The 20,757-nt window shown below is 44.1% G+C and overlaps 1 protein-coding gene across 8 annotated transcripts in view; it reads left to right on the top strand.

Moving 5' to 3' along the window:
* Positions 1-20,757, top strand: part of enox1 (ecto-NOX disulfide-thiol exchanger 1) — a 155,538-nt gene that overhangs the window by 64,469 nt on the left and 70,312 nt on the right. For 5 of the 8 annotated variants that reach the window (XM_046054004.1, XM_046054005.1, XM_046054009.1 and 2 more), the window contains one exon: positions 5,560-5,695. The exons of the other annotated variants lie outside the window; for them this stretch is intronic. The gene's annotated coding sequence lies outside the window, so the exon portion shown is untranslated. The remainder of the gene's footprint in view (positions 1-5,559; positions 5,696-20,757) is intronic. 8 annotated transcript variants of the gene reach the window in all.

Here is a 20,757-nt window from a genome sequence, read left to right as displayed (position 1 = left end):
TGTCTAGCAGCCAGCAGGGGGCGACTTAAACCTGCGTCCTGTCTAGCAGCCAGCAGGGGGCGACTTAAACCTGCGTCCTGTCTAGCAGCCAGCAGGGGGCGACTTAAACCTGCGTCCTGTCTAGCAGCCAGCAGGGGGCGACTTAAACCTGCGTCCTGTCTAGCAGCCAGCAGGGGGCGACTTAAACCTGCATCCTCTCTAGCAGCCAGCAGGGGGCGACTCCAGCGGCTGCAGAAAGAAGTGTGATTGTATAGAAGTCTCTGAGAAAATGTTTCTACTTGTCAGCTGATTTATTCCCTCAGTAAACACTTTCCTGATGAGTTTATGGTCTCAGTCGCTAGTTTCAAGTCTTCTTCAACACAGCATGATGTTCATTTAGTAAATTATGGTCCCATTTAGAGGAACAGAGACCAGGAAGCAGGGGAGGCTTTAGGGCGGGGCTACAAGCTGATTGGCGACCTGTCAATCAGAATAGAGGCGACTCGTATCCGCTGCTCTGCGTACATTTAACCAGCGCCGCTGAAAAAGCTCATCAGGAGTCGGCTGCTCATTTTTCAGTAAGTACGTTTAGTTTTAAGCCTGTTTGTCGCTAGCTAAAATTAGCATCCCTGCTAATATCACAGTTAATGTGAATTACAGATGCAGCTAGCTAACCAAGCTAGCTAGCTCCATCCTCTCGTCCAAATATGGTCACGTCTGGTTCCAAAAAAACAGAGACGGCGACGGCCAAGATGCCAAGGGCTTCAAAAAAGTGTTCCACAAACCAACGGGACGTCACGGCGGCTACGTCCACTTGTTTTAACTCTTTTAAGTGTTTACTGAGGGAATAAATCAGCTGAGAAGTAGAAACATTTTCTCAGAGACTTCTATACAATCACATTTCTTTCTGCTGCCGGTGGAGTCGCCCCCTGCTGGCTGCTGGAGAGGACGCAGGTTTAGGTTACTTCCTAAGGCTTCCTTAGGCTTCCAGGTCGCTGCTCCTTATATCCTGCAGTCTGATCCTGTTGTGAGTCACTTGTGGCGCCTTGGGTTGAAATCAACATGGAAATTAGTCAGGACGATGATTCAGAAACTGATTCTTTCAGCTCCGACGCCGACATGTGTAATGTTGTACCTTGTGAATATCAGGTTGTTATTACCATACAATAACCTGATCTGCGAGGATTTCTTTCTTTTCTTTCTCTTTGTGTAAAATGATGCCTTTCCACCTCCTCATCTCTTTGATCAAGTCACAATGAACCTCTGACAAAGTGGCTCAGCTGAGGTGTGAATAGATACAGAATGTGACGACAGAGTCATGAACTGCACCGACGGCTCACAAAGAGTCTATCTGCATGGAGCAGCAAGCGAACGGGGCTTTCTGTGCACAAAGGGAAGCCTTATCGCCCAACGATTCGATGTTTCCTCTGATCTCCCCCTCTCCCTCCCCCCAAAGGCATCTGGCCTGCTTTTAATTGCTGGTGTGAATCAGACGAGGAGACGTCTCTGCCTGCTCTTTGAATAAATGCCTCAACGCAACAGTGCTTCCATTAAAAAATCACCAGAGCCACATCTCCGAAGGCCTGGGTGTGTGTTTCTGTACTCCTGTCTTTGCGAGGACACTTGACTCCATGTGTGCGGGATGTTTGTGCAGCTTTGTAGTTCTGTGTGTACCATAAATATGTACAATGCCTGTAAAAAGTTTATTTTATACATGAAATCATGGTCAATATAATTTGGCTTTTTTGACAAGAATTTGAAAACAGATTTTTACAAACTCATGTCAATTAATAAAAAATATAGAAGGTAAAGAAGATGATTGAATAAATATTCACAAATTTAAAGTCCAGCTAGTTGATGCCAGCAGCGTCACAGTTAGTGAAATGGAGATCACCCGAGTTCAGTCAAGTGTCTGGGAGGTCCAGTCTCTGGGCCTTTCTCAATCTGTGTTCTTGTGAATATTTTGTGGCCCAAGTTCTGTCCCAATACACAAGAACGGTAAAAAATCCCGGAAGTGTTCTTGGCACGCCCATTTTACCCAGGATGCATCTGTTGGTAACTTGTGTGAACTTGATGGCGGAGATATCCCAGCATTCATTTCGGCATTCAAGCGAGGGGCTGAAAGAAGCTGAAAGAGGCCGACAACTGAACGTTTTGTACTATTTTCGTACGTTATTTCATCACTAAATCCACTTCTGAGAAGGTTTGAGGCGAGAAATCAGCTGTGTAGGTGTTGAACATGGGCGGTTTTACTAAAAATGATGGCGAATCTAAAATGTGCTCAAACGTTTTCGGAGTTGTGACGCTTCACAACCGTCAGCCGGGGGGAAGCTAACGAGCCAACCGGCCAGATCAGCTCACAGAGGCCTCAGACACACAGACCACTGCAGCCAACACAGCAGAGTCCAGCAACAACGGCAGAGTAAAGACCCACAGCTGTAAGACAGTTTTAACGTTCGCACCGCTGTTATTCTGTCGTTACATTCTGAGTCATGTTGTAAGATTTTAACTTAAATCAAGAGACATCTGGATGATGTACGGAAAAATCTGGTCCTGTGAAACTCTGAAAAATTATCAGAAATAGTATGAAAGTGGACTGTCTTTGCATTATTATTATTATTATTATTATTATTAGACATTACATTGCTAGTGTACAGTAGAGTTGTGGTCACAGTATTTGATTATAATTTTTTTATGTGCAAATATATCTTGGTAAGTTAAAACCTACAATAAACCCGATTCTGAGCTTTTAGTTTTGGGGGATGAAGCCTGGCTGTTATAATAATCAGAGCGACGCAGGCGGCCTCTGCGCTCTGTCAGCAGCGTTTTGTGTGCTCGTGACATGTGTGCAAGTTCATTCTTCCAAGAAAGACTAGCAAGAACGTTCTCCCCAAGAACACAAGTCCGTTCTTTGCATTCTTGGTTTTCATCAGTATTCCTACTGCAGATGCAACATGATCACCTCAGAGAAAAAGATCATTGAAAAGTGTCAAGTCAGGAGATGAAGAAGAAAGATTTTCAACTCACTGGACGTCCCACAGAGTTCAGTTAAATCCATCATTCAGAAACGGATGGAGTGTGGCACTTGTTTAAATGTGCCTAGAGCCAAGTGAGCGGGTAAGAAGAAGACTGGTGAGGGAGGCCAGGGAGACACCTACGAGCACTCTGAAGGAGTCAAACGCTTCAGTGGCTCAGATGGGAGAGACTGTACAACAACTGTATGGGAGAGTGAAGGCAAAGAGAAAGCCTCTGCTGAAAAAAGCTCATAGAAATCTGCCTGGAATTCGCCCAAAGGCCTGTGCTGGACTCCAAGGTCTCATCATGCTCTGGGGATGCTTCGCAGCAGCAGGCCCTGGTAGGCTTGTAAAGGTAGAGGGGAACATGAATGCAGAAAAATATGGCCAAACCCTGGTGGGTAATCTGACTAGAGAGAAGATTTCTTTTCCAGCAAGAGAACGACCCCAAGCAAGCAGCAAAAGCTCCACAGAAATGGGTTAAAGACAGCAAGGTGCATGTTCTGGAGGGGCCGAGTCAAAGCCCAGATCTCAATCCAATCCAGAATGTGGGGCTGGACTTGAAAAGAGCCGTTCACGCCCGATCCCCGAGCAACAGAGCTTGAGCTGTTCTGCAAGGAAAGATTGCAGTGTCCAGAAGTGCCAGCCTGATAGAAACATATCCACACAGACCGTGTGGTCGTGCCAAAGGTCATCTACTAAATACTGAATATTTATGCAGTCATCTTACCTTATATATTTTTAATAATTTTTTTTGCAAATTCTTGTCAAAAAGCCAAATTATATTGACCGTGATTTCATGTATAAAATAAACAAAAGGGTGAAACATCCAAGCGGGTGAATACTCTTCATAGGCATCGTATGATGTGTGTTTCCAGGGAAGCAGCTTCAGCCCAGAATAGCTTCAGCTGTTTGTCTTTGCAGCACCTTGTACAAACCCAGCTGAGTAAACTCTGTTGTTTCTCAGTGTTTTCAGATGGCAGAGTTACTCTGCTCACCACTGAGAGTGAAAAGTGTGTTGGCGGTGATAAGAAATGAACCCCCCCTGCTGTCTGCTCTCGGGCTGTTTTTCAGCGCTAAAAGCTTTGTGATGAAGCAGTAATCAGTTTTTCTTTTCTCTGATTTCTAGTTTACTCAGCTGCTTTTGTTAGAGCTTCAGCTCCTCTGCAGCGTCAGCAAACTGTAGGAAGAACCGGGAACCTCAGAGTGAAACGGAACGATTACAAAACAATTAGAGCCGGAGGGGCGGGCTGATATTCTGACGTTAAAGGTTTGATTTTAACACGACGCACACGTCTTTTTGTCAAACACGCTGAACATCTCCTCGCGGTCTGTACCTGTCGTCTCTGTGCGCGGTGTTTGTAAACGGGAAACTGACAAAGTGAAGTCTGTACGTGGGAAACGCTGGTGTTTGTCTCAGGGACAATTTGCTAACATATAAGCAAGTACGGCTGAGTTGTAGCGCAGCCGCCGGTCAATTTATATTCCTGCATCGAATCTACGGCGTAGCCCGACGCACACCTCCCCAAAAAAGTCGCAACGACACAGATTTCAAGAACTGTGATTGGTTGGTTTGGTAGCGTCGCATTTCCGGTTCGTCCTTCTTCTTCTGCCTCAACCGATTCAAAAGGTCGTGCATAGCATCAGGGTTGGGGAGTAACAGATTACAGTAACGGCGTTACGTAAGCAGAATACAAAAATAAAGTAACTGAGTTCCGTTAAAGTACGGAAAGTACATTTTGTAAAAACGGGGGATTACATGAAAGTTTCCATGAAACAGAGTGCTATTTTCTATTTATGCTGGGGAGGGATTTGTCGCAGATATTGATCGGCGTGTAGCCAGTAGTTGAATGTGGTTACGGCCCCACGCCGTCATGCAGACTCTGTGCGGACTGGTTCCAGCTCCCAGTGACTGAACACGGCAGACGGACCCGAGCACAGACTCCGAGACCGACGGAGGCCAGTCTGACCGCTGGGAACGCAGTACGAAGGTGGTTTTCTTGCCGGTTTGGCTCTTATAACCCCGGGGCTGAGTCAGCTGATGAGGCTGTGTTCGGTCCATGTGTCCATCAGGGGAGCCGGTAAATCACAGAGCTGAGGCAGAGCAGCCGGGATACCAGATAATATTTAACATCAAATAAGATCCAGTTTCAGCAAAATCAGTGAATAAAGTTGTGCTTTGTTCAGTAATCTGTGGGGCCCGGTCCCTGAAACACTACTTTTCAGCAGCATCATATAAATTAAGAAAGCACCAACCGCCAGCTAGCGTTTTGGCGACGCAGACGACAACACACAAGTACAAATGCCGTCACTGGCAACATTAAACTTGTAAACCTGTTTCCATCCCTCAGTGCATTATGGGAACTGTAGGCGCAGCTGTCTTCATTTTGCCAGTGGCTCATAATTTATAAACCCTGTTCTAGATGTCTTGTGCCTTAACTTTTAAAGTCATTTTCCCAAAATTCAGCTTGACATATTTATTATCTTGTGACCAGCAGCTCTGTGTTTAGAGGTGAGTGACAGCTGCAGTCTTTACTGACATATCTGTTCATTGATCTTTTATTAGACCGATGGAGAAAGTGGAAGAGTCGGTGTGAGCTGGCAGATTTATTGTGAGTCCGGAGCTGCCAGCCGAGGCTCAGAGTCTAGATCCAGAACTCCGCCCAGTCACAGCTGAGCAGCGCTGACCAGGTGAACGACAGGTGAAGATTACACCGGACTTCCCTCTCTTCTTCTATTAAATTAGAAAGTTTAAGTTTGTGTGTGCGCTTCAGACAGAGAAGTCGTTCTTTAGCTGAACTGACCTCCGTTTGGAAATTGTGCTTCATTTCATTCGCACACACACACAAGCGCTCGCACATAACTGGCGATGTGGAGCAGGAAGCCAAAGCATCTGGATCTGTCATCACATTTCTGGATGATGCCGCATCCAAACCACTGCAGAGAGTGTTCAGCAGGATCCTGAAATGTCTTTCCACTGGTTTCAGGTTCAGGTCGGAGTTATTTTTAAGGCAGTTTGAAGCCCGAAACCTAAACAGCCTCTTTTCCAGCGTTTGGTTCATTTGGTTTCAAACCGTGGGAGAAATACTGGTCCATGGTTGTCTTTCAGTCCTGGTCTCTTCTGTGTTCAACAAACGACTGTCACAGGTATGGACTGTATGACAGAAGAAGTGGACGCACTTTTGTTACGGAGGTTTTTAGATTATAACTAGGGCGGTCACGAGATCTCGTGAGATTTAAAAGCTGTCTCGTGAGACTCTCACGATTGACTTTATCCACACGCTCTCACGCCACACAAATGTATAACTGATGACATCTACTCCGCCCAGCTGATGCAACACTGGCGCAAACAACCCTGAAACTGAAGCTTGCTCTGTTTGGGACTGAGAGCTGCTGAAGTTAACAGTTCTGCCTGATCACAAGTGTTGTCGGCTACTTTCAGTTTCACAACATGCAGTCCCAAACTGTGTCGGTCAGACGGACTGAACCAGCGGAGCAAAATGCACAGCCGAGTATAGGACAGGTAGGCTTTTAAAGAGGTGGTATTATGCTTTTAGGCTTTTTCCCTCTCCTTTATTGAGTTTATATCTTTTCAGTCAGTGGACATAAAGTTGTTCCTGTGATGTAGAGACAGAGCTCAGTTAAAACTTTATGGATACAGATTAATAACTCACCGCTCTGAAACTCTCGCTCCAGTCCGTGTTGCCGAGCCGGTTGGCGACACGTACGGCTGAACCCGAGCCGTTTACCGGCTTCTCGCTGACCCGCCCTTCTCTGCTTCTGATTGGCTAGTAGTCCTTAACTAGGAACTGAGCATGTGCAACTCCCAACAAAGATCATTTAGAGACAAGATGTATCACTACATAGCTAAAACGAAGCCTTCAACACAGGCTGAAAAGAGGAGCTGCAGCAATGTGCAGTAGGACAAACATATAACCATGTAAACCTGCTCTGGTACAAACTCTAAATAAGATTTTGAACCTGAAAATGAGCAGAATACCACCTCTTTAATAATCTCTATTTAGACTGGTAATATTCTGCCTTTTGACACAGATCTGTGGGAGAGATTCTGAACGTGCAGGAAGTTTTGAACGTGAGCAGAAAATCTGCAGAAATACAGGAGCTGTTAAAATCCAGGAGTTTCTAACTGAATTAAAATGAATTCATTTCTCATGGAGGTGAAAAGGAGCCACAGTCACATTTAAAGAGGTCACTTCCCCAAACAGAGACACAGAGAGGAGGGAAGGCTGAACCAGGACTCAGCAGGGATGAGATTAAATAAGTTTCTACAGGAGGAACAGATTTAAGAGCAGAGCTGACTTAGATTCTGAATTTTGTTTCCCTTTACAGAAATAATAACATTTCCATCATAAATTAGTGCAGAAAAATTCACCAGAATGCAGGAAATACATTTTTTAATGCTCAATTTTTTCATATAATTCAGCATTTAAGATTTCTTAAAGAAGTGTTAAAATCTCGTCTCGTTTAATTAATTATACAATTGCTGACTGTATTTTCAAAATAAAACCAGTTCTACAGAATCTCCTGTCCCCTCACACGCATCACGTTGTTGGAGGTCGGCGTGCTTCGTCTGAGCGCCGTGAGCAGTGTTCAAGGCTTCCTGTTTGAGGCAGCAGCAGATGTTATGGTTGATAATCGCAGACAGACTGACCTCGTCTGTCCCAAGGCGCTGAGATCATCGAGCCTCTCGAGCCGCTGCTGTACGATCTCCCCGTCATCTGTTGTTGTCTCCCGTTGTCGTCTGGATGTTATTTGTCCCGCTGATTGGATACATGATGTTAAAGCAGGATTTGATTCAGAGCGTCTAACACGGCAGATGTCCTCACTTAGACCGATAGTGTTCACAGGGCCGAGGCTTAAAGCAGCTGCAGGAAGAATTCAGGTCTGAAGTAAAAGTACTAAAACCACACTGTAAAATACTCTGTTACAAGTAAAAGTATGTAATTATAATCAGTAAAGCCGTAAAATCTGGTACTAGTATGTTATTATTCCGCCTCATTTATGTAAAGCAGGATGTTGCTGCTGCAGCAGTTTAGTTTCAGACTGCAGCTGATGATTCTTTTCATTCTGGATCAATCTGCTGGTTATTTCCTCCATCGATCCGTCGATTGTTTGGTTTGTAAAGATTCTGCCGTCACAGTTACCCAGAGGCCAAAGTGACGCCTTCACAACCAGCAGTCGAAAGTCTGGATGTTCTTAAGAGTCAGTTGCATTATTATGTTATTGTATTATCATTATGAAAGTGGCATAAAATGCTCTTAAAATGACAATAATATCGTTTATCTTTATTACTCCCAGGAGAATATATTGTCTAACAAAGAGTAGTTATCGTGACCGGGCTGCTGCATCAGGACGCCTTTTAATTTGTGTTCTTTAAACGGCCCCGCGGTGCTGCAGAGTTGTTTTCTCCGTGTTTAAAATGAATTGATCTGAGTCTCAGCATGAAGCCTTCAGTCCGTCAGCCGTCATCATTGTCATCGGCCTCGGTATCGGCCGCCGCAATGAGAGCTCAGAGGAGGCTCGCTGATGAGTTCTGCCACTTTCAGTTTTCCCTGATTGTAATTAGAGGGGACGGGAACAGACGGCGCCGCCTCAGCTCGCTGCTCCTGTCAATCAGCCCGTTTAGCACGAGTTTAACACGCACACATCCAATCATTTCTGTCATCGTTACTTCCCTTAATCACACATGTAGAGAGTCTTTGTTTCTGTGGCCAAGAGGACGTGCCTTTGGGTGTTTCTTGTGTTCTTGGGGAGAACGTTCCAGCTAGTTGCTCTTGGACGAATGAACTTGCAGTGTCACATGCACGCAGAACGCCGCTGCGTTCTTGCTGGTGTTGCGTGAAACCCTCAGCGCACGGGTCGCCTGCAGAGCACCAAGAAAACAACCGGGCTTTGTCCCCCAAAACAAAAAGCTCAGCAGGTTTTAACTTACAGGGGATGAGCTTTGGTATATTGGTGCAAAAATAAGAATTATTCAGCAAATAAAAAGCAAGTAATGTAACCACAACTTTACTGCTCTAATGTCTATAATAATTAGAATAATAAAGCGAAGACAGTCCCCTTTCATTCTACTTCTCCAAACGCATTTGAGCATGTTTTCAATTTGCCATCAATTTTCGCTAAACTGACGATATTTAAAATCTACACAGTTGATTTCTCGCCTCAAAACTTCCCAGGAGTGGATTTAATGATGAAAGCGTATGAAAATAATTAAAAACCTTCTGTTGCCGGCCTCTCTCAGCTCCCTCTCTCTCTGCTGCTCCTCACCCCTCGTTTGAATGCTGAAATGAATGCTGGGATATCTGTGCAGTCAAGCCACAAGATGATGATGTTTCACAAGAACACAGACTGAGAAAGTCCCTAAATTTAGGAATTATGACTGTTTTCAGTCCGGAGCAAAGACGATATGAATGAAGTGGACGGAGCCGCCGTGACGTCACCGGACGACCGTTTTGAATTTGGCTTTTTGGCCGTTTCTGTGAAAACTCTTTATTTTAAAGAGGTGTTATTCTGCTCATGTTCAGGTTCCTCATCTTATTTAGAGGTTGTACCAGAACAGGTTTACATGGTTATATGTTTGTCCTACTGCACATTGCTGCAGCTCCTCTTTCCAGCCTGTGTCGAAGGCTTCGTTTTAGCTATGGAGTGATACATCTTGTCTCTAAATGATCTTTGTTGGGAGCTGCACATGCTCAGTTCCTAGTTAAGGACTACAAGCCAATCAGAAGCAGAGAAGGGCGGGTCGGCGAGAAGCCGGTAAACGGCTCGGGTTCAGCCGTCTGGAGTCGACTGGAGCGAGAGTTTCAGAGCGGCGAGTTATTAATCTGTATCCATAAAGTTTTAACTGAGCTCTGTCTCTACATCACAGGAACAACTTTATGTCCACTGACTGCCTGGAGGGTAGCTAGTGTTTGGAAGGGAGAGGAGAGCTGTGTGCTGCAGCTCGCTGTTTCTGAGGGCGTGTCGGAGTCGCCGCTTGGCGAGCGTTATGACACGTATTTTCATTGTGACGTCACAAGAAAGGGAAGCGGCTGAACTACAAACGAGCTGTTTTCAGTTCAGAGCAGAGTTTTCTGTGGGAGATGGGAACTCACTTTGGGCTGGACTTGGAACCTGTTACAGCACAAAAAAGGCTTATAACTCAATAAAGGAGAGGGGAAAAGCCAAAAAGCAGAATACCACCTCTTTAAAGCTGCCTGTTTCAGATCTTTTCTGTAAAGCTGAAACAATTTTTCAGTAAATAAATTAGTCCATTGGCAGAAAATTTTAATAATGCAGCTGGCGTTACATTTCACTGTGTGCTGCACAAAGACGGAAGGCCGTGCAGCAAAGCCACGTGTGTTTTTAGTCACCAGAGGTGGAGAACGACCTCTCGGCACCCAGACGTGCGAGTTGCGTGTGCAGGCGAGACTTTTTCCAGCAACTGGACACGGCCGGATCTCTCTGACCTGAACCCTTTATTTCTTCCACGGCTTTTTAATATGGAGGAAGATATCTGTCTACCTGTCAGCTGTGACAGATAATGTGTCTTCAGTACAAACAGCTCTGAGGACAAAATGAACTGCAGCCCTCAATATAACCAGTAGTGTTTCCCTGTGTGATTCTGTTCAGCTACACAAGGACTCGTCTGCTGAGTGTCGTGGATTTTCATTTGTGGTGAAAATGTGAAGCGTCTCCTCCCGTCTGTCTGCGGGGCGGCCGGGAATATTCACGGGCAGAGTGTGTGTGTGTGTGTGTGCGATGCTAATTGGCGTGCAGAGTCTGTGAGTGACAGGAGGAAGGTGTTTAAAATGCAGAGAGCAGTCACGGCTGGAGGAACGCTACAGAACACTGCCTCTCTTCAGTCTCTCTCTAACACCATCTGGTCATTCTGTCGCCTGCTGGAAGCTCTGACACACACACTTCCTGTTAGCAACCTGCTCAGTGTGTCACATGATTATAATATTGTCTTTGGATGTGTGACGAGATTTTAACAACATTTTGAGCATTAAACTGTAAATTTTCTGCTCCAGTTTATGGTGGAAATATTTTTATTTATGTAACGAGAACACAGTCTAATCAGCTCTGCTCTGAGATCTGTTCCTCCTGTAGATCAGCTTATTTAATATCTGCTGAGTCCTGGTTCAGCCTTCCCTCCTCTTTGTGTCTCTGTTTGGGGAAGTGACCTCTTTAAATGTGACTGTGGCTCCTTTTCACCTCCATGAGAAATGAATTCATTTTAATCCAGTTAGAAACTCCTGGATTTTAACAGCTCCTGTGTTTCAGCAGATTTTCTGCTCACGTTCAAAACTTCCTGCACGTTCAGAATCTCTCCCACAGATCTGTGTCCTCTGACAGAGAAAAGGAGAACATTTACATTACATTTATTCATTTAGCTGACGCTTTTATCCAAAGCGAATTACAACTGCTATTTATATCAGAAATGCTATTTATTTCTGGAGCAACTAGGGGTTAAAATGTCTCGTTCAGGGTTTCGAACCCGGGTCTCTCCCACCAAAGGCGTGTGTCTTATCCACTGCGCCATCACCACCCAGACTAATGTCTTCATTTAATGAGAAGTCTAGTGCTGGGCAACGATTAAAATTTTTATCTGCAATTAATCGCATTGTTACATGTAAAATTGAATAATGAATTCTAAAGTATTGTGTTTTATTTTAAATGTACTGCTATATACACAAAAGTGTAATAACATGTGGTTTGCAAAGACTTTACACAAATAAGGTGCTTTTTCCCAGCTGTGTTCCCTTTTACACAGCAGCATAAAATATTTCTGTTAAATCTCAACTTAAACATTAATGTAATCAAATATTAAACCAAAGCTGTTTGCCGCTGCCAGGGCGTTACCTTTTATCTAGCTTGTTAAAACAAGTTAGAGTCCAGAGTCCAGTTTTCTTGTGTTTTCTTTTCCTGCGTTCAGCAGCAAGTGTCCCTGTTAGAGTGAGCGGAATGAACGTGTTTGTATAATCTAATGTGTGGTTTATGAAGGACTGTGGTGCAGAAACAGTGACAGTGTTTCACACTCAGGTAAAGTCACAGTAACATCTGGTTTTACTGAATAATTAAGTAAATATATTTTCTTAAATAAATCTACCTAAAGAAACCTCATTTCCTGACTGGCCACTCTCTGCTGTCTCAGAAGAGACACCTTTTGAGCTGTGTGAGCCACCGTAGCTGTCCTGCGCTCTCGGAGTCGACAAACTGAAACACTGAAAAAGAGAAAACTGAGGAAACGGAGTGCATCATCACTGGCAGCAGCGGCCGGAGTTTGTTTCTACAAGTGACACGTGACTGTTCTGCTCTAGCTGATCATTTTTAACGCACTGCGAAGCCCCTTAGTGTCATTTTTAAACAGCGTAGTATATAAATAACAGCACAGTCAGAGTAAAGAGGTGGTCGGTGCAGGACTGGTGGACTTTCACCCAGGAGACCGGTGTTTTTGTGGCGGCTGTTAGTCTGTAAATAGTTTCAGTTTTGTTTTGGATAAATTGTGGAACAATCCTTCGGTGAAGCTCTGATCTCTAGTTTATATGTTGCTGCGTCCTCTTCGATCGAGGACATGTGTGACTTACATCACTGTGTTCTCATTAGTCTCATGAGGCTCCTTTTTCAAATGTAGTCCTATTTCTTTTTTTCTTCTTGCAAACTGGCGTCTGTATTGACCCCCGCCGCCGCTGTCTCCCCTGCCTTTCAGGCCCTAAGTGGATTAAATGGATTTGAAACGCGAGCCACAGCCACACTAATAGCATTGCTTGAATTTTAAGTAATCCACGGTGGATTGATTCAGAGTCTAAAGAGAACGAGCGGTGTTGTAACTGAGATGACACATCAGCTTGGCCAGGTTCAAGGATAACGGATAAAATCTGTAAATCAAATCAGAAATACTTTAATTTGTTATGTTATAGTGGCTCACGTTGCTAAAGAAGGAATTAAAGAAATGTAGAAGTAAAAAAAAAAAAAAAACAAAAAAAAAACGAAGGAGTGTAAAAATATTTAAATTAAACTACAATAATTCCTCCAAAATCAAACCACAACACAGAACGTCATTTTGAATTAATCTCTGCGGAGCTGCAACTAACGATTATTTTCGTTAACAGTTAATATGTCGCTTATTTTATTGATTAACTGATTAATCAGTGAATAGTTTGGTCTACGCTGTCAGAAAAAACATTTGAAGCTGGAAGCGGCACGTTTTTCTCACAGCGATGAATCTGTGATGCTGATTAATTTTCTGTCACTTGACTGGTTGATTTATTGATCACTGGAGGTCTAAATCTCGTTCTGCAGCTGTAGTCAGATTACATTAACTTCCAACAGTAAGCCGGCGCCGGCCACATAATCACCGCCTTCCTTCAGCCTGACGCCATTCTTCCGTTCGCATGTGTCAACGAAGAAAACATGCGTTGCTTTTTCAAAATTAATTTGTTTTTGTGTCTTTGACGGCCGTAGAGAAGCAGACAGGAGATGAGGGATGACAAACGTCTCCAGCGGGAATCTAACCAACAACATCAGATTACATTATTTATATGTCACGTCTGGAGGCAGGTGCAACATGTTCTCACCCTCAACTAATCGTACAGGGCTCCGCGGTCAAGATAGCATCAAGAAACGTCCGGTTAGACTTTCAAAATAAAACTAGTTGTTAGCTTTGTGAAACGTCGCAGTTTGGTTAGGTTTAGGAAAAGACCATGGTTTGGGTTAAAATAACATTACGATACTTAACCTTACAAAGTCACTAGCGGGCAGGAGCGGCGGTAGCGTGGGTGCATGAGGGCGGCCGACTCAGGGCCCCGGCCAGGGCCATATGTTTTGTCAGTTACTTGCAGACCGCAAAAGAGAATTACGCACAGGTAACGACCTACATGGAAAACACCCAGTGCAGCAGCTCCTATCAAATGAAACCGTCCCTTCACTCCCGGTTTCAACAGTAAACCACCACAGAATGACAACTACTAACAGAAAGCACTATGTCCTAACGAGACACGTTTAAAAACACAGAAATCACAGAGTAACTTTCAAACAAATAGGAAACTTTCTTCACCGCGATGCATCATGGGACGGATTTAAGCTGCTATATATCATCCTGGACTCACACTGGCGCCGCGGTTTAGTTCAGTCCTCAACTTCCGCTGGAAGCTGAAGCGTTTCAGCAGCGCAGCGTGCAGCCTGCCCACGTTAATCACTTGGTTTCAATACGTCCTTCTTGTGCTTCTACTACCTTCTTCACAGCTCTCTGTGACCCGCTTTAGTTCCTCGTCTTGATGGGTGGATCTAGCAACTACCACAGGGAGCATTTCAGAATAAGAGAGTTTTGCCTGCCGGATTTCGCTGACATGTTTAAATTTTGTTGATTTGGTGATTACCGTAAAAGTTTGAATAGCCCGGGCTTTTATTTGCTAAAATCCCTGAATTGACCCCGCCTATATTTGGGACAGGACAATTCCTTTTGCACAAAACTGAAACTACTATGAAACAGTTTATTTATTTCAAACAGAATAATACTTGTATAAAAATGATCAAATAACATCAAATACAACATTCATTTGATCCAGCTCCGACAGACGCTTTTATTTTGAAGTAACATCACAACAACAACACGGATGAGAGAAGTTGGGACTCGTTTATTAATTGAAGTAATTGTAGTTACCTTGCTTTTTGGGTTCTACTATGATTAAGTAGCTACGCAGTTAAATTTTATCTTTTTTGTCTTCTGTGTTTATTGTTGATATACGATCAGGGGTCTGCACAGAGTATTTTATTTTGAAAATGGCTGCGTATTCTATAGCGGCGCGACGCTTCTGGTGTGAGCACAAGCATTGGCTGCGATCAGCTCCGGCAGCCGCGACGCAGACAGACTCAGTGGACTTTGGGAGCGAGTCTGGGGTCGTGTGAACTTGGTATACATGACTTTGTCGCAGGCGGGCCCCGTGATGAAGCTCCGCCCCCGCTAACAGGTCTTGACCATGCGTCCAAATGTGATGACCTGTAAGTGTGACGAACAAGTGCAATTAAAATACCAAATTATATGCAAGAACTAAAAAGAAAATAGAATCAAACTAAACCTGAGACTAAAGAAATTACTGCTTTAACTAATAAACTCTACACACTGTACAAACATGAAACTACTGTCTTACTGTCACGTAAAAACAGTAACTGTCCAGTTTCTGAGGCGTCTTGTCTCTCCAGAAACCGTCTCCGCTGGTTCTTCGATAGAGAGCAGCTCTGGTGAAAAGACTCACAGAGGAGGAGAAAATTAAAAGCTTTGAGAAAGCCTCAGAGTTATAAAGGATAGTTTGACAGACGGCCGGCGGCCAGCCTCCGTACGACGGGCGGACGGAAAAAGGAAAATGAATGTTTAGCTGCAGCCAGTCTCTGCATCCGGTGTGCAGCGCCGGCCTCTGCAGCAGCCGCTAATTGCTGCTTGTCTCTTGCTGATGCAGCCTTTTCACTGCTAATTTTAGGCTGCGGCTAATTATGAGTGTTTCTGCAGGGCAGTAACCTGATGAAGTGATAATGACTGTGGGGGGAAAACGAGACGGTGAAAACAGAAAACAAACACTGATTCACTGAGAGCTGAGGTTCTCCTGTTCCACACGGTGTTTTTATGATCTGCCCTGGACACAATAAGAAGGTGAGATCTTCAGACGCCATTAACTCTCCATTAGAAAGAGGCTGATCGCTAATAAAGGTTAATAATGGAACAGTGTGGAAGTCTATCTGAATAACAGAGTCAGGTCGTACTCCCCTCTGTTTTCTCACTAATACACTCTAAATATTTCCAATGGCTTCAACTTCTCCAATCACTAGAACCCCATAAAACACTTCCTGCTGATGTTTCACAGTAAAAGCATACTTGGACATAGACTGTATAGAAGAAGTGGACGTAGTCATGATGACGTCACTCGTTGGTTTGTGGACCGCCGTTTTGAAGCCTCGAGTTTGGCCGATAGGACGCCGCCTTGTTGAGTTATTGGAACCAGCGGCACCGGACGTGACCATATACGGACGAGACGGCCGCGTAGGAAGCTCGTAGCCCCGCCCTAAAGCCTCCCCTGCTTCCTGGTCTCTGTTCCTCTAAATGGGACCATGATTTACTAAATGAACATCATGCTGTGTTGAAGAAGACTTGAAACTAGCGACTGAGACCATAAACTCATCAGGAAAGTGTTTACTGAGGGAATAAATCAGCTGAGAGGTAGAAACATTTTGCTGCTGGCCGTTAGAGAGAACAGGTTTAAGGGACTTCCACACTGGAGTCACGTCTCAGACCGGAAGTTTCCCGCTTGGTTCAGGATGAAGCCCTTTGATTCTGACAACATCTGTACAGTAAGTGTTGAGTTTAAAGGATGATAGCTTAAAATATCGCAAATTTAGGAGCGAGTAAGTAAGTAAGTGGTGATGTAAAAGAGTCGTCGTGAATATGACGAAATACACATCAAATTTTATTTATCAACACGAAACAGGAAGTGCTGAGTTAGGATAGAAAGCAAACAGCATCACTGGTGAGTTGAAATGGCAGCAGTTTAGAAAACACTTTCTAAAATAAAAGAGATACTCATAAAAACTAAAAGTGCCAAGCCGGTTTCAAATAAAGGCCTCGTTGTTTTAGTAAATAAATAAAGTTTTTTTTTTTATTCTGTCCGACTAACAGCCCAGAACTTCAGGATGCAAATGCTCAATGTTTTATGAGCTGGAACAAACAATGTTTGGCACTTTTTACTTGTTGAATCACTGAATGATTCATCAAAATCAATCACTGTTAAAATGGGACCAGTATGGACGCTTGGTCAAGACCCCACTGGCGTCGCTTTTTAACGCCCTGGGTACCGTTCAGCATCGTTTTTAAGTGAAGTTAGCAACAATAAATATGCAACGTCTGTTTAAATCGTTATCCAGATGATCATTAGTGCTCCTGGCTGTGGTAACAACAGCAGTTATAGTCGTTGGAGACTCCTTTCGTTACTTAACTTACCTAAATTAAGAATGTTACACTCGGAAATCATGAAACATCCCTAAAACATTCAATACTGACTTTTGGTTTCACACGGGAAACGAACTCCAGTCTTCTGGGTGAAAGTCCGGTGTCTTTTGGGTTAAATATCGTACACCTACCATTAGCGTTACAGGGTTTTCCCCAGTGCATTACAGACAGATGCGTCCATATGTGAGAACGTGTTGGTCTTTTACTGCCATACGTGTCGCAGCTTCTGAAATGTGAGGATTTGCTGCTTTTCTCCATTTGATGTTTATCAACCGATTAACCAGCCAGCTGTTTTAGAAACATTTCAACCGAACAGCAGCTTTATTTCTAACAGAGAGGGCAGACTGAAACCAGCTGTGGGTCTGTGATGAATCACTGAAAAGACGTTTTCTACCTAAGCAGTTTATATGCTGATGGCTGTTTGAATGCTAAATGCTAAATGCTACCACTCTTTCACTGAGCGTCTGAGCTGGCCTGTTTGTCTCTGCAGTGATTTGATTGGAGCTGATTGGATTTGCTGCCGTGGCTGCAGCCGCTCGCTCGCTCTCTGTGGTTAATGGTGCCTTTCTAAAGGCTTTATTAGAAGTAATTTGCTGCAGCGAGCGCTGACTGATATCTGGGCCATGACCCTGTCTCTCAGCTGAAGGGTAAAGAGAGGGAGTCCCAGTCACACTGGAAATGGCACTTTGTCCATAGATTAGAGTCTTTACGCTCTGAGCTGAATACAGTGAAGAGCAGCGAGACCGGAAACGTCCCGACTGCTGAGGACTTTTGGACTTTATTGAGTCTACGTCATAATTAAGGCAGAATGAATAATGACTCAGTGAGTGCTCCAAATTAAAAGGCAAAATCCAATTAACTTTACTTATAAAGAACATTTAAGAACAACCAGGCTGACCAACAATGAGTCAATAAATAACAACATACAACTCAAACTGGGTGCAAAGTAGTGTTAAATTTGTCCACCATTTTAAAAATTAGTCCTGAGTCAGATGTCCTTGTTAGTTTTTGTCATATTTAGTCCACTGTATACTATTTTTTGTTTAGTCAAGTTTTTTTGACTAAAATTATGGGTGTTTAAGTCAAAAGAAAATCAAAAGTATTTTCGTCTAGTTTTAGTCATTAAGAGTTAGTCAGGAAGAGTTTAGAAAGTTGTGTGGCGCTGCGGGGAGCCCCAGCTTTAGTAGTAGGCCTACATGGATCATGGGTAATATTCATCCAGCCAAGAGGGAACGATCGCGGACCGTTCACAGCACGTCGGTCGTAGCGACACAACCCGTACCGGAGAGGGAGTGGGGCGAAATATCACAAACCTTCCTTTTAGGGGAGCTGACGTTGAAGCGCCTCTTTCTCCCCAGCATGTTGTGTTCATCACCAGAGTTCGCTTCCTCCACAGGAACGTTTTCCTCACCCACCAGGCGTCGCCCCGGTCGCCCAGCATGCAAAGCGCAGGAAGAAACACTGTTCATTTAGAGGGAGAAAATATGGCCTGGAATATTTTGTCTCCTCGTTATACCGTCAAAAAGAAAGAGGTTTTATTAACGTTTTTATTTTATGAACAATTTTGCACGTTAATATAGTCACAGTCAGCATCTAAGGACATTGTCTTCGTCTCGTTTTCATCAGGGGAAGAAAACGGCCGTTGACTTATATATTTCGTTTAGTTTCGTCTGATGAAAGTAACACTAGTTCAAAGCCAAAGAGTAAAGGTTGTTTTTTCGGTGGTGATATAAAAACTAGGAAGCCGATGGTAGAGCCGTGTTTTAGGAACAAGTAGGAACCTTAATGACCTTGAAGGAGCAAACGGCTTTAATAGATCAGTGATATAGTCTGGAGCTGGCCCGTGAGGAGCTTTAAAAACATACAATAGTCTTAAAATCAATCCTGAAATGAACTGGCAGCCAGTGAAGGGGTGATGTGGTCTCTTTCACGAGCTCCAGTGAGGAGATGGACACTTTGACCAGTTGTAGTGGAGAGAGGCAGGCCTGGCTAACACCTACATAAAGCGTTACAGTAATCAAGGCGGGTTGTGATAAGTGCACATATAACCCTCTTGAAAGGCTTGAGGTTAGTAAGAAGCCAAAGTTAAAAGCCAATATGTTGTTTGTAACTGCCTCATCTTGCACCACTACGGTTAACGTTTGGTCAGTTATGTTTATTTGCACAGCACCTTGTGTGAGTACATGAAACCTAACAAGGAGGCAGGATATACAAGAAACACAAGGCGACGTAAAAAGACACAAACTCTAAAAAGGGTTTTAACAGGAGTAAAACAAAAACAATTTGGGTAGGTTTATAGAAAGACCATGTTTTGGGTTAAAATTGCTACTTATTTAATGTTAGAGGACGACCGCAGGGTGATCACACTGATAACTGACTATGGACTACAGCTCACAAAAAAAGGTTAATTAGAGTGAAAAAGGCAAAGTTTCTTCATCAGGCAAACAGGACAAAGAGAAAGCTGCATGTAGAAAGCAAACTGGTGACATCCTGCAGATGTTATTACATGTACAAGTCAGGATAGGACCACCTGATTTGCACGTCTGCAGGTGTCTGTACCTATCAGAAGTGGTCCAAAGAAGGTTAAAATCAAGGGCAACTGGACTTGGGTGAAGATACTAGAAGACATTTTGTCCCTCATCTGAGAGAATTCTGACTGACTGGTAGGGAAACTCAGCTGTCTAACCTCTCGTTAGCTTGGATCGCCAATACGCTGGTTCGTTAGCGCTCCTGGCTGTGGTAACGACATGTCGTCATGGTCGTTAGAGCCACCCGTGGCCAAGTCTGAACGACCATCGTTGGCATCTTCACCTGAGGCCAAGAGGTAACGCTAGTTCAGTTTTCCGGGAGCTGATAAAAGGACCGCATTGTAAGCCCACCTTTAGGTGCAGCTGCCTGCAGTACAGTACGTGGAAACATTTAATCTTAAGAGGAGGAAGTTAACGGCACGCTCTGTATCCGTTTCCATTATAATACACGTACTCCATCACATCCGAGATGTTCCTGCGGTTTTTAGGAAGTTATGTGACTTTTATTCTGGCGTGACTTCCTTTAGAGAGAGCGACTGTTAGCGGACACGGAGGTTCCAGATCTCAGAAGTGGCTCAACTCCGGCTCTCTTTCCCCTCTTTTCACCCTCGTTATCATTTATGTGTCATCGAGTCCACTGAACATTAACATACAAAATTTAATTGTTTTAATTGGTTCACTTCCGCGTCAGCGTGGCGCGTGACGTCTGATGTTCCTGAACTGACCTGCCAACAGGACTCAGATTAGCGGTGAACACAGAAACACTAGAGCGTACGCTGCAGAGTGGGAGGCAGGAGCAGAGGGCAGCGCTGCAGGTTTCCTCCAGCTGACGGTCACATAGCTTCATGATGCTTACTGAATCAAATCTTCAACCTCATGAAGCTGGATGATGGTGCACAGTATTTATCAGCTAAACCAATCTCTTTGTCTGAGTGTTGACACAGAGCGAGCCTCATGAGGACGCTGCTGTATACAGCCCGCCATGCATGTGCACAAGGAAAAACAAAATGAGCTGCACACAAAACGTGTGAAGCCGACAGCACAGCAACACGGTGGCTGATACAATATTGATCGGTTTAAAGAGATGTGTGGCAGAGCTCAGTGTGGGTATTCACAGGCGTGTACTTGCATATGATGAAGGTTGGGACAGTCTGGAGTTACACAGCCTCAGGATGTTGATGTTGGTCAGTTCAATACTCGCTTGAGAAATATGATCTTCACAAATATCTGATAGTTA

The sequence above is a fragment of the Micropterus dolomieu genome, linkage group LG07 (assembly GCF_021292245.1).
Source record: "Micropterus dolomieu isolate WLL.071019.BEF.003 ecotype Adirondacks linkage group LG07, ASM2129224v1, whole genome shotgun sequence".
In the NCBI taxonomy this organism is placed as follows: Eukaryota; Metazoa; Chordata; class Actinopteri; order Centrarchiformes; family Centrarchidae; genus Micropterus; species Micropterus dolomieu.
The sequence above is the reverse complement of the archived record's forward strand: the minus strand, read 5'-3'. Positions and strand labels throughout refer to the sequence as shown.